Genomic DNA, 13,700 nt, shown 5'->3' with positions numbered 1-13,700 from the left:
GTGAAGCACCGGGGTGGCAGCATCATGTTGTGGGGGTGCTTTGATACAGGAGGGACTGGTGCACTTTACAAAATAGATGGCATCATGAGGCGGGAAAATGACATGGATATATTGATGCAACATCTGAAGACATCAGTCAGGAAGTTAAAGCTTGGTCGCAAATGGGTCTTCCAAATGGACAATGACCCCAAGCATACTTCCAAAGTTGTGGCAAAATGGCTTAAGGACAACAAAGTCAAGGTATTGGAGTGGCCATCACAAAGCCCTGACCTCAATCCCATAGAACATTTGTGGTCCGAACTGAAAAAGTGTGTGCGAGCAAGGAGGCCTACAAACCTGACTCAGTTACACCAGCTCTGTCAGGAGGAATGGGCCAAAATTCACCCAATTTATTGTGGAAGGCTACCCAAAACGTTTGACCCAAGTTAAACAATTTAAAGGCAATGCTAATTGAGTGTATGTAAACTTCTGACCCACTGGGAATGTGATGAAAAAAATAAAAGCTGAAATAAATCACTTTACTATTATTCGGACATTTCACATTCTTAAAATAAAGTGGTGATCCTAACTGACCTAAGACAGGGAATTTTTATGAGGATTAAATGTCAGGAATGGTGAAAAACTGAGTTTAAATGTATTTGGCTAAGGTGTATGTAAACTTCTGACTTCAACTGTATACATTGGCATAAATGAGCATAATATAACTCACCAACAGTACCTCTTAAAACCGTTCAAGCTAGTTAGGCCAAACCAAATTTCATATGTTCAGGTAATCCTAACTTTTCATCTACCTACTTTTTTCAACTATAACCAGTCACCACCATCACTACTGTAACATTTTTTAAAACCATTCATACTTTAAAACTGATTTGCTTTAAATAATAAAGTAAACATTTTTAAACTTATACCACAAAAATACTTTTTGTCACACCCTGATCTGTTTCACCAGTCTTGTGCTTGTCTCCACCACACCTCCAGGTGTCTTCCATTTTCCCCATTATCCCCTGTGCATTTATACCTGTGTTTTCTGTTTGTCTGTTGCCAGTTCGTCATGTCTCGTCATGCCTATCAGCATGTTTTTCCCCGTAATCCTGTTCTCTCTAGTCCGTGTTCACACATCTGTGATTTGAACTGTCTGCATCTGGGTCTTATCCTGAGTCGTGATCGTACGAACTGACCATGACTGACCCAGCAGACTCGGTACAGCTCCGCAATGCCACCATTGGGAGACACGAGGAGTTACTTCAAGGTCTTATGGAAGGATTCCAGACCTTGGCGGAACGCCACGACCGTATTTTCCATACATTGCTGGAGCAAATCCGAGAATTTGCCAGCCAATACCATAACCTTCCAGCCTCTCAGTAACCCCACTGTCAGTGGCGCGTCACCTAAGCCCACCCTGCCTTCGCGAGAACCCCGCTTACCTCCTCTGGAACACTTCCCTGGAGATTCACAGACCTGTCGGACATTTCTTTCCCAGTGTTCCCTCATCTTTGAGTTACTTCCCTCTTCTTTTCCATCGGACCGCTCGAAGGTAGCGTACCTTATAACACTGATGTCCGGGAGGGCTCTTGCCTGGGCTACGTCGGTGTGGGAGCAACAGTCCACCATGTGTTCATGGAGGAGGTGAAGAAAGTGTTTCATTCTCTGTTGTCAGAGAGAGAGGCTCCTTGGAAGCTACTCCGGCTACACCAAGACTCCAGTAGTGGGGCAGACTATGCGGTCTATTTCCATGTTGGCCCGCCGAGAGCGCCTGGAACCCAGAAGCCCTGTTCGACACATTCCTTCACAGGTTATCGGAGGAGGTAAAAGACGAGCTTGCACCCTGGGAGCTGCTCATTGATCTCGATTCTCTCACCGCCTTGACCATCCTTATCGATGGGCGACTACGGGAACGTAGGAGGGAGAGGAGGTCTGTTCCCACTCCCCCTGGCTCATCCATGGATCCCACTTCGCCTCCGAGGAATCCCAGAAGTCAAAGGCATCTACATTGCCAAAATAATCTGCCGGCTCACCTCCCCCGGAGCCTTTGCAACTTGGCAGGGCTAGATTGTCTCCTGCCAAATGGTTACACAGACTTTAAACCAAGAGCTGTCTGTACTGTGGGACTACAGGTCATTACATTTCTACCTGTCCTATAAAATGGCCCGGCTCGTCAGGAGGTATGAGTACGCTGGTGGACTTTACGGAGAATGTTCAGTCTCCCCTTACTCATACCCCTCTCCATGCCGTCCTGCTGTGGGGTGACCGGTCCAAATCTCTCCGGGTACTCATTGACTCAGGGGCCGACAAGAATTTTATGGACGCTACCCTGGTGTCTGAGCTGGGAATCCTCACTTAACCCCTCTCCATTCCCATGGACATCAGAGCGCTTGTTGGGCATTCAATTGTCACCCACAACACGGTTCCTATCAAACTGTGAGTGTCAGGCAACCACAGCGAGTCGATCCAGTTTCTACTTATAGAATCCCCTCAGGTATCTGTGATGTTGTGGTTTTTATGGCTCAAGAGAGACCATCCCCTTGTTGACTGGACTGTGGGTTCGATCAAGGGTTGGAGCCCTTTCTGCCACGATCATTGCATGAAGTCGGTGCAGCCTGCCCCAGGACGTCTTCCTGCGGGCTTGGGAAAAGCCCTGGACCTCTCTGCCGTTCCCGCGGAATACCAGGACCTCTGGGGGTTTTTCAGCAAGTCCCATGCCACTTCGCTTCCTCCGCATCAGCCCTATGACTGTGACATCAACCTTCTACCGGGCACCACACCACCTTGGGGACGGCTTTATTCCCTGTCGGGTTAGGAGACAAAGGCGATGGAATCTTGCATTGAGGACTCCCTTGGCTGCAGTGGGTATGCATCTTTCTGCCTCCCCCGCCGGTGCAGGGTTCTTCTTTGTGGAGAAAGACACATCTCTGCCCCTGTGTATCAACTACTGGGGCCTGAATAACATCACGGTTAAAAACCGTTACCCGCTTCCACTCATTGCCTTGGCTTTTGAGCCTCTCCAGGGGTCTACCATCTTCTCGAAGTTGACCCCTCGGAACGCCTACCATCTGGTACAGATACTGGAAGGGTACGAGTGGAAGACCGCCTTTAACACGGCTAGCAGGCACTACGAATACCTGGTGATGCCATTCGGACTGACCAACGCTCCTGCTGTGTTCCAGGCCCTGGTTAACGACATTCTCTGTGACATGTTGAACCGGTTCGTGTTCATCTACCTCGATGACATCCTCTTTTTTTCCTCGCTCGGCTCAAGAACATGTCCGACAAGACCTGCGCCGTCTTCTCGAGTACCAGCTGTTCGTCAAAGCGGAGAAATGTGAATTCCATCGCACCACCATTTCCGTCTTTGGATACATCATAGCTGCAGGCAAAATACAGATGGATCCTGGAAAGGTGAGAGCGGTGGTGGATTGGCCGCATCCCACCTCCAGAGAGCAGCTGCAACGCTTCCTGAGGTCGCCAATTTCTACCGCCGGTTCATCCAGGGTTACAGCACCCTGGATTCCCCCCTTTCACCACTAACCTCTCCCAAGGTCCCATTCATGTGGTCTCCAGCTGCGGACCGGGCTTTCTTGGACCTCAAGCACCAATTCACTACCGCCCCATCCTAATCCATCCAGATCCGTCCCAGCAGTTCGTGGTGGAGGTCGACGCCTCAGACTTCAGAGTGGGGGACGTTCTGTCCCAGCGTTCTGCCTAGGACCTAAAGCTGCATCCCTGCTCTTTCCTCTCCCATCGTCTCAACACCACGGAAAGAAATCCCGACGTGGGTAACCGAGAACTACTCGAGGTGAAGATGGTGTTGGAGGAGTGGAGGCACTGGTTAGAGGGGGTGGAACACCCATTCATAGTATGGACAGATCACAAGAACTTGGAATTTCTCCGCACCGCCAAGCACCTCAACTCCAGGCAAGCTCGATGGGCCCTGCTATTCACTCAATTCTATATTTCACCATCTCCTACCACCCGGGGTCCAAGAATTTATAGTCGTGTCAAAAGAATAAGTCCGAACATTTCAAGAACTTTGAAAGTTTCTTCAAGTGCAGTCGCAAAAACCATCAATCGCTATGATGAAACTGGCTCTCATGAGGACTGCCACAGGAAAGGAAGACCAAGAGTTACCTCTGCTGCCAAGGATAAGTTCATCAGAGTTAACTGCACCTCAGATTGCAGCCCAAATAAATGCTTCGGAGTTCAAGTAACAGACACATCTCAACATCAACTGTTCAGAGGAGACTGCATGAATCAGGCCTTCGTGGTTGAATTTCTGCAAAGAAACCACTACTAAAGGACAACAATAACAATAAGATACTTACATGAGCAATGGACATTAGACTGGTGGAAATCTGTCCTTCGGTCTGATGAATCCAAATGTGAGATTTTTTGTTCCAACCGCTGTGTCTTTGTGAGACGCAGTGTATGTGAATGGATGATCTCTGCATGTGTGGTTCCTACTGTGATGCATGGAGGAGGAGGTGTGATGGTGTGGGGGGGCTTTGCTGGTGACTTATTTAGAATTCAAGGCACACTTAACCAGCATGGCTACCACAGCATTCTGCAGCAATGCGCCATCCCATCTGGTTTGCGCTTAGTGGGACTATCATTTGCTTTTCAACAGGACAATGACCCAACACACCTCCAGGCTGTGTAAGGGCTATTTGACCAAGAAGGAGAGTGATGGAGTGCTGCATCAGATGACCTGGTCTCCACAATCACCCGACCTCAACCCAATTGAGATGGTTTAGGATGAGTTGGACCGCAGAGTGAAGGAAAAGCAACCAACAAGTGCTCAGCATATGTGGGAACTCCTTCAAGACTGTTGGAAAGGTGACACTGGTTGACAGAATGCCAAGAGTGTTCAAAGGTGTCATCAAGGCAAAGGGTGACTACTTTGAAGAATGTCAAATATAAAATAGATTTTGATTTGTTTAACAATTTTTTTGGTTACTACATGAATCCATGTGTGTTTTTTCATAGTTTTGATGTCTTCGCTATTATTCTACAATGTAGAAAATAGTAAAAATAAGTAGGTGTGTCCAAACTTGACTGGTACTGTTGTCGTGTCTTTGGCTATGCCGGATTAAGTGATATGACATGCTATTCTATAAAATACTTTCTCTGTAATTAATATTACCTGATTACATTACATTACAATGGAACGATTTGATTATTGTAATGTTAGCTAGCTACATAGTTGTCTTTGCTGTCTTTGTATCAAAGATAAAGGTGTAGCTTTGAGAAACTAACAAGGTTAGCTAGCCAGCTGTATTCGTTTGCAGCAACGCCGTTTTCCAAACAAAGTCAACACCACAGCCACTGCTAGCTAGCCAACCTTACCAACTAGCAGTACTGTAGAAACTAAATACATTACAACGGAACGATTTGATTAGTGTAATGTTAGCTAGCTACATAGTTGTCTTTGTATCAAAGATAAAGGTGTAGTACAGAGTAACTATCGAGGTTAACCTCTCTGGGCTAGGCGGGACGAATTCGTCCCACCTACGTAACAGCCAGTTGAATCCTGTGGCGCGATTTTCAAAACCTTTGAAATGCTATTACTTCAATTTCTCAAACATATGACTATTTTACAGCTATTTAAAGACAAGACTCTCGTTAATCTAGCCACACTGTCCGATTTCAAAAAGGCTTTACAACGAAAGCAAAACATTAGATTATGTCAGCAGAGTACCAAGCCAGAAATAATCAGACACCCATTTTTCAAGCTAGCATATAATGTCACAAAAACACAGAAGACAGCTAAATGCAGCACTAACCTTTGATGATCTTATAAGATGACAACCCTAGGACATTATGTTATACAATACATGCATGTTTTGTTCAATCAAGTTCATATTTATATCAAAAACCAGCTTTTTACATTAGCATGTGACGTTTTGAACTAGCATACCCCCCGCAAACTTCCGGGGAATTCGCTAACAATTTACTAAATTACTCACGCTAAACGTTCACAAAAAGCATAACAATTATTTTAAGAATTATAGATACAGAACTCCTCTATGCACTCGATATGTCCGATTTTAAAATAGCTTTTTGGTGAAAGCACATTTTGCAATATTCTAAGTACATAGCCCAGGCATCACGGGCTAGCTATTTAGACACCGACCAAGTTTAGCACTCACCAATATCAGATTTACTATAATAAAAGTTTGATTACCTTTTGTTGTCTTCGTCAGAATGCACTCCCAGGACTGCTACTTCAATAACAAATGTTGGTTTGGTCCAAAATAATCCATCGTTATATCCGAATAGCGGCGTTTTGTTCGTGCGTCCCAGACACTATCTGAAATGGTAAATCAGGGTCGCGCGCATGGCGCAATTCGTGACAAAGAAAATCTAAATTTTCCATTACCGTACTTCGAAGCATGTCAACCGCTGTTTAAAATCCATTTTTATGCAATTTTTCTCGTAAAAAAGCGATAATATTCCGACCGGGAATGTCCATTTAGCTAAACAGAGGAAAGAAAACACAGCTTTCGGTCGACGCGGGCACGAGCCTGAGTCTCACAGTACTGTAACCAGCCACTACCCAAACGCGCTACTTTTTTTCAGCCAGAGCCTGCAAAGCCACGATTCTGTGTTTTGCCGCCTTCTGAGAGCCTATGGCAGCCGTAGGAAGTGTCACGGGACAGCTAAGATCCTCACTCTTCAATAAACAGAGACAAGAAGAACGACACCTCGTCAGACAGGCCACTTCCTGCATGAAACCTTGTCAGGTTTTTGCCTGCCAAATGAGTTCTGTTATACTCACAGACACCATTCAAACAGTTTTAGAAACTTTAGGGTGTTTTCTATCCATATGTAATAAGTATATGCATATTCTAGTTACTGGGTAGGAGTGGTAACCAGATTAAATCGGGTACGTTTTTTATCCAGCGGTGTAAATACTGCCCCCTAGCCCTAACAGGTTAGCTAGCCAGCTACATTTTCAAACAAAGTCAACAACGCAGCCACTGCTAGCTAGCCAACTCTACCAGCTAGCAGTACTGTATCATTTATCATTTTAGTCAACAAGATTTTTGCAACGTAAGCTTAACTTCCTGAACGTTCGAGATGTGAAGTCCACTTGTGTAGCTAGCAGGACTGACTTTGTGTTAGCTAGCCAACGTTTAATTACTTCTGCGTTATGAAAGGAACTAGACACGGACACGAATGATCCATTGGTAGTTTGTTGTAACCAAGTATTGTTGCTAACCGTGTGTTATTGGATGCTAGCATGCTAGTTAGCTATGGCGTCATAAACTAACAGGGTGGGTTTCACGGAAGAATACTGTACCAAGTTATCTAGCTGAATAAACTAAGTTTGAGCCTATTCCTGGAAACATTGAACCACTGTAGTTTACATCAATTATAATTTCTAAAGTGGAAGTTGGAAAAGTTATATTTGAGTGTTTCAGTGAATGGTTAGTGGGGGAGGCCCTGCTCTCTCGCTTCCCCAGTTGTTTAGTTAATTTTCATTCCAATCTCCTTTGCATTAGCGTAGCCTCTCCTGTAGCCTGTCAACTATGTGTCTGTCTATCCCTGTTCTGTCCTCTCTGCACAGGCCATACAAACGCTTCACACCGCGTGGCCGCTGCCACTCTAACCTGGTGGTCCCAGCGCGCAAGACCCACATGGAGTTCCAGGTCTCCGGCAGCCTCTGGAACTGCCGGTCTGCGGCCAACAAGGCAGAGTTCATCTTATGCTACCCTCCAGTCCCTCGACTTCTTGGCGATGACGGAAACATGGATTACCACAGAAAACACTGCTACTCCTACTGCTCTCTCCTCGTCTGACCACGTGTTCTTGCATAGCCCGAGAGCATCTGGTCAGCGGGGTGGTGGCACTGGAATCCTCATCTCTCCCAAGTGGACATTCTCTCTTTCTCCCCTGACCCATCTGTCTATCTCCTCATTTGAATTACATGCTGTCACAGTTACCAGCCCTTTCAAGCTTAACATCCTTATCATTTATCGCCCTCCAGGTTCCCTTGGAGAGTTCATCAATGAGCTTGACGCCTTGATAAGTTCCTTTCCTGAGGATGGCTCACCCCTCACAGGTCAGGGTGACTTTAACCTCCCAAGTCTACCTTTGACTCATTTCTCTCTGCCTCCTTTCCACTCCTCTCCTCTTTTGACCTCACCCTCTCACCGTCCCCCCCTACTCACAAGGAGGGCAATACGCTTGACCTCATCTTTACTAGATGCTGTTCTTCTACTAATCTCACTGCAACTCCCCTCCAAGTCTCCGACCACAACCTTGTATCCTTTTCCCTCTTGCTCTCCTCCAACACTACTCACTCTGCCCCTACTCAGATGGTATTGCGCCGTCGCAACCTTCGCTCTCTCTCTCCTGCTACTCTCTCCTCTTCCATCCTATCATCTCTTCCCTTTGCTCAATCCTTCTCCAACCAATCTCCTGATTCTGCCTCCTCAACCCTCCTCTCCTCCCTTTCTGCATCCTTTGACTCTCTATGTCCCCTATCCTCCCGGCCGGCTCGGTCCTCCCCTCCTGCTCCGTGGCTTGACGACTCATTGCGAGCTCACAGAACAGGGCTCTGGGCAGCCGAGCGAAAATGGAGGAAAAATAGCCTCCCTGCGGACCTGGCATCTTTTCACTCCCTCCTCTTTACATTTTCTTCCTCTGTTTCTGCTGCTAAAGCCACTTTCTACCACTCTAAATTCCAAGCATCTGCCTCTAACCCTAGGAAGCTCTTTGCCACCTTCTCCTCCCTCCTGAATCCTCCTCCCCCTGCCCCCCTCCTCCCTCTCTGCGGATGACTTCGTCAACCATTTTGAAAAGAAGGTAGACGACATCCGATCCTCGTTTGTTAAGTCAAACGACACCGCTGGTCCTGCTCACATTGCCCTACCCTATGCTTTGACCTCTTTCTCCCCTCTCTCTCCAGATGAAATCTTGCGACTTGTGACGGCCGGCCGCCCAACAACCTGCCCGCTTGACCCTATCCCCTCCTCTCTTCTCCAGACCATTTCCGGAGACCTTCTCCCCTACCTCACCTCGCTCATCAACTCATCCTTGACCGCTGGCTACGTCCCTTCCGTCTTCAAGAGAGCCAGAGTTGCACCCCTTCTCAAAAAATGTACACTCGATCCCTCCGATGTCAACAACAACAGACCAGTATCCCTTCTTTCTTTTCTCTCCAAAACTCTTGAGCGTGCCGTCCTTGGCCAGCTCTCTTGCTATCTCTCTCAGAATGACCTTCTTGATCCAAATCAGTCAGGTTTCAAGACTGGTCATTCAACTGAGACTGCTCTTCTCTGTGTCACAGAGGCTCTCCGCACCGCTAAAGCTAACTCTCTCTCCTCTGCTCTCATCCTTCTAGACCTATCTGCTGCCTTTGATACTGTGAACCATCAGATCCTCCTCTCCACCCTCTCCGAGTTGGGCATCTCTGGCGCGGCTCACTCTTGGATTGCGTCCTACCTGACAGGTCGCTCCTACAAGGTGGCGTGGCGAGAATCCATCTCCGCACCATGTGCTCTCACCACTGGTGTCCCCCAGGGCTCAGTTCTAGGCCCTCTCCTATTCTCGCTATACACCAAGTCACTTGGCTCTGTCATATCCTCACATGGTCTCTCCTATCATTGCTACGCAGACGACACACAATTAATCTTCTCCTTTCCCCCTTCTGATAACCAGGTGGTGAATCGCCTCTCTGCATGTCTGGCAGACATATCAGTGTGGATGATGGATCACCCCCTCAAGCTGAACCTCGGCAAGACGGAGCTGCTCTTCCTCCCGGGGAAGGACTGCACGTTCCATGCTCTCGTCATCACGGTTGACAACTCCATTGTGTCCTCCTCCCAGAGTGCTAAGAGCCTTGGCGTGACCCTGGACAACACCCTGTCGTTCTCCGCTAACATCAAGGCGGTGACCCGATCCTGTAGATTCATGCTCTACAACATTCGCAGAGTACGACCCTGCCTTACACAGGAAACGGCGCAGGTCCTAATCCAGGCACTTGTCATCTCCCGTCTGGATTACTGCAACTCGCTGTTGGCGGGGCTCCCTGCCTGTGCCATTAAACCCCTACAACTCATCCAGAACGCCGCAGCCCGTCTGGTGTTCAACCTTCCCAAGTTCTCTCACGTCACCCCGCTTCTCCGCACACTCCACTGGCTTCCAGTTGAAGCTCGCATCTGCTACAAGACCATGGTGCTTGCCTACGGAGCTGTGAGGGGAACGGCACCTCCGTACCTTCAGGCTCTGATCAGTCCCTACACCCAAACAAGGGCACTGCGTTCATCCACCTCTGGCCTGCTGGCCCCCCTACCTCTGCGGAAGCACAGTTCCCGCTCAGCCCAGTCAAAACTGTTCGCTGCTCTGGCACCCCAATGGTGGAACAAGCTCCCTCACGACGCCAGGACAGCGGAGTCAATCACCACCTTCCGGAGACACCTGAAACCCCACCTCTTTAAGAAATACCTGGGATAGGATAAAGTAATCCTTCTAACCCACCCCCCACCCCCCAAAAAAATATATAGACGTTCTATTGTAAAGTGGTTGTTCCACTGGATATCATAAGGTGAATGCACCAATTTGTAAGTCGCTCTGGATAAGAGCATCTGCTAAATGACGTAAATGTAAATGTGATTAAGCTAATCATGTGAATTTAATTAACTAGAAAGTCGGGGCACCACGAAATAATGTTTATAGAGCTGTTATCTTCTGAATAAACTCTTAAAGACCTAGTAATATTTTACATCAATAGCAGTCATTATTAATCGTCACCTTACTTCAGTGTCATCTGAAAGTTGTAAATTCTTGGTTATCTTCACGAACCCTGGCTAACAAGTTGAATCAGCAATACAAAATTGGGTTTAATTATTTATTTACTAAATACCTAACTAATCACACAGAATTACATATACACAAAATGCAAATTATGTCATACAGAAAACGTCCCTGGTGGACGGAACCTGTATGACGGCTGGTTACACAAAGAGAGGGGTTTGGGCTTGCTTGAAAGAGCGGGAAGACTGAGGAACAAAGGGAGAAGCTAAGCTTTCGTAAATACAGTATCTAAATTACTGCCGATTTGGAAAAGGGAAATGCAATAAATATTTACTCTGAGCTGCGCTTCGGTAGGTTGGTCGTAGATGCTGGTCGTGTTGCCCAACAGAGATCTTGCTGTCCTCGGAAGAATGTCTCTGGTGGTAAATTGGATATGTTGTAGTATCTTTGTTGTGTGTTAGACTGGATACGTTGTCCGTTCTTTCCTAGCCCACGTTAACAGCTGCTGTTGCTAACTCAATGGCTAGGATGTCTCACTTCTTTAGTGAATAAGAGTTCAAAGTTCATACCATTCACAACCAAAGCTCACGCTGAGGTTGGCTTAGTTCTGTTGTTGACATGTTAGTCCTTTTTAACGTATGGACCGTCGTCCTATCATCCTCGGAACAGAAGGTTACATTTTCATCAAGGACTTATATAGTGGAGGGAGAGAAGGGTGTGTTTCATAGTTTATAACCCATGCATTTAATCTTTTCACAAATAGTTTCATATTCAAACATTTAACCTGTTATGGCTAGGGGGCAGTATTTTCAAGGCTGGATAAAAAACGTACCCGATTTAATCTGGTTACTACTCCTGCCCAGTAACTAGAATATGCATATAATTATTGGCTTTGGATAGAAAACACTCCAAAGTTTCTAAAACTGTTTGAATGGTGTCTGTGAGTATAACAGAACTCAAATGGCAGGTCAAAACCTGAGAAGATTCTGTACAGGAAGTACCCTGTCAGACCATTTCTTGAACTTCTTTGCCATCTCATTCAATTACAAAGGATCTCTGCTCTAACGTGACACTTCCTACGTCTTCCATAGGCTCTCAGAGCCTGGGAAAAAAACAGAATGTCGTCATCCCAGCCCCAGGCTGAAACACATTATCGCCTTTCTCAAGTGGCCGATCAAGGGACTGTGGGCTTAGGCGCGTGCCCTGGCCGCCCCCGTCTTTGTGATTTTTCCTCTGTTTGCCGAAAAGGAGATTCCCGGTCGGAATATTATTGCTTTTTTACGAGATAAATTGCATAAAAATTGATTTTAAACAGCGGTTGACATGCTTCGAAGTACGGTAATGGAATATTTAGAATTTTTTTGTCACGAATTGCGCCATGCGCGCGACCCTGATATACCATTTCGGATAGTTTCTGGAAAGCACGAACAAAACGGCGCTATTCGGATATAACGATGGATTATTTGGGACCAAACCAACATTTGTTATTGAAGTAGCAGTCCTGGGAGTGCATTCTGATGAAGACAACAAAAGGTAATAACATTTTTGTAATAGTAAATCTGATTTTGGTGAGTGCTAAACTTGCCGGGTGTCTAAAAAGCTAGCCCGTGATTGCTGGGCTATGTACTTAGAATATTGCAAAATGTGCTTTCACCAAAAAGCTATTTTAAAATCGGACATATCGAGTGCATAGAGGAGTTCTGTATCTATAATTCTTAAAATAATTGTTATGCTTTTTGTGAACGTTTATCGTGAGTAATTTAGTAAATTGTTAGCAAATTCCCCGGAAGTTTGCGGGGGGTATGCTAGTTCTGAACGTCACATGCTAATGTAAAAAGCTGGTTTTTGATATAAATATGAACTTGATTGAACAAAACATGCATGTATTGTATAACATAATGTCCTAGGGTTGTCATCTGATGAAGATCATCAAAGGTGAGTGCTGCATTTAGCTGTCTTCTGGGTTTTGGTGACATTATATGCTGGCTTGAAAAATGGGTGTCTGATTATTTCTGGCTTGGTACTCTGCTGACATAATCTAATGTTTTGCTTTCGTTGTAAAGCCTTTTTGAAATCGGACAGTGTGGTTAGATTAATGAGAGTCTTGTCTTTAAATAGCTGTAAAATAGTCATATGTTTGAGAAATTGAAGTAATAGGATTTTTGAGGAATTTGTAATTCGCGCCACAGGCTGCCAGTGGCTGTTACGTAGCAAGCGTCCCACCTAGCCCATAGAGGTTAAAGTGTTGAGCGGGGTTAAGGCTTAAGAGGGTGTGAACGATGCTGAATGGGTGAAGACAAAGAAGAGCTCTCCAGTAGGTTTACCAAAACATTCAAGGGCCATTTTTCAAAAGTGAGGTTAAGTTGATCAACTTTCAAAGCAGAATTACTTTCCCATTGTTCCCCAACTCTGGTGTATGAAATGATGCTTAGAGTCCAGTCCTGGTCTTCCCATGGCCACTAGGGTTGCCGACAACAATTCATCGCTTGGGTTGTGGGGAACCTTCCTGCAGTGGCTGACGTGAACCTAAGTAGACCTTTCTGCGTCCTTCACCCCTGTCTGTGTCGTCTGGAGCACCTGGAATGGACCAGTCCAGTGCTGTTGGTGCCTAATCTTTCTGCGGAGGTCCTTGATGACCACCCAATCGCCTGGCTGAAGTTTGTGGAGTGGTCCAGGTAAAGCAGCTTTTACCCTGGGGAAAATAGACTTCAGAACATTGTTATGTGCAGGACAGTAACTTACCATTTGGTCCTCACAGTCCATCAGTGTCAGCCTATTCTGTGGGAACGGGGTGTTTAGTATTTTCATGGGTCTTCGTGTGAGTATTTCATGAGGTACTAAACCAGTATAACATCCACGCATGTACATCAGAGGAATTACTGTTACTAATGGCAATCCAGCCTCAGCCATCCTCTGCCTACATTGTTAATCATACAAATCACACA

Source organism: Salmo salar, chromosome ssa26 (genome assembly GCF_905237065.1).
Source record: "Salmo salar chromosome ssa26, Ssal_v3.1, whole genome shotgun sequence".
NCBI classification, from domain to species: Eukaryota; Metazoa; Chordata; class Actinopteri; order Salmoniformes; family Salmonidae; genus Salmo; species Salmo salar.
This window is presented reverse-complemented; position numbering follows the sequence as displayed.